A 1092-nucleotide genomic window follows, 5' to 3' on the forward strand; every position below is an offset into this window, starting at 1 on the left:
GCTGGCTCGGTATTGTTTTCTATGCAGTTGCGAGGAAGGCAGTTGTTGCCTGTTAGAGGGCTGACCCTGAGAGGTTCACTGATGCAGACCCTTGGGTTGCGGGCGGCGAGTACGCAGCTGAATCCCATACTGAGCCAGAACTTGTTGCAAGCCATCTGCTAACCAGGAGGGAAATTTGGTGAAAGTGAGGAACAAGTGATGACTAACAATTTTGAGAGGGACATGGAGAATACAGATCAGGAATGCATTCTCTGGGCTACATGACCCAGATTCAACTATGAAACTGAAAATCAAAATGAGTATTCCTTCCTCTAGTAACAGCTTATTTGAAACCGAGTGTGTTCCTTACTTGCCTAAATGGAGGCAAAAAAAAAAAAAAAAAAAATCCCATTAGAAAATTTGTTTGTTCACCTGTACGCGTTCAAGCAAGAGATTCATCCAGTGACTGATTTTTAGAACCAAGACCATTGACTTTAAAAGCTATTTTTGAAGGGTTTAAAAAAGAAAAGGAAACAAAAAGAGGAAATACAAGCCAACAGGAAGACCAAGGGGAAGACCAAAAGTAAGGAAAAACACTAGGTCACAAATAAATAGACAATTTAAAGGCAAAATACTTTGGTTCCCATTTTTAAAACAGAGAATGAAAGAAAACCATTATCTTGGAGAAAAATTTTAACCTTTGAGCAAGCAGTGGCAAGAGGATTTTTCACCTACTTTGAGAAACTGCAGTGTGACTCCCACCTCAAGGAATACTTTAAACAGATGAACGTTGGTGAAGAATTAGAAAAAGAAGACCTTGATAGTCGTAGATATAAATATTTGGATGATGATGAATCTATTTCTCCTATTGAAGAGCCAGCATAAGTTTAATCATGTCAAGTAATTTTGGTCATAGGTTTTATGAAATTAAATGTTTTAAAATTTTAATGTTAAAAAAAAAACACAAAACAAATGACACCAGAGCACTTCATAATTAAATTGTTCAAAACCAATGATAAAGAGGAAATCTTACACCAGAGGATGAAGGCATATTACATACAGATAAAATAAGGATGACAAAGATTTTTTCACAGAAAATAATGCAAGTGACAA

At 36.4% G+C, this 1092-nt stretch overlaps 1 pseudogene; it reads left to right on the forward strand.

Moving 5' to 3' along the window:
- Positions 1-277: 277 nt before the first annotated feature.
- On the forward strand, positions 278-864 carry LOC129073463 (TATA box-binding protein-associated factor RNA polymerase I subunit D-like; annotated as a pseudogene).
- Positions 865-1092: the final 228 nt, after the last annotated feature.

This window comes from Pteronotus mesoamericanus, unplaced genomic scaffold (genome assembly GCF_021234165.1).
Source record: "Pteronotus mesoamericanus isolate MK-2021 breed Mesoamerican mustached bat unplaced genomic scaffold, CSHL_Meso_final contig_41, whole genome shotgun sequence".
In the NCBI taxonomy this organism is placed as follows: domain Eukaryota; kingdom Metazoa; phylum Chordata; class Mammalia; order Chiroptera; family Mormoopidae; genus Pteronotus; species Pteronotus mesoamericanus.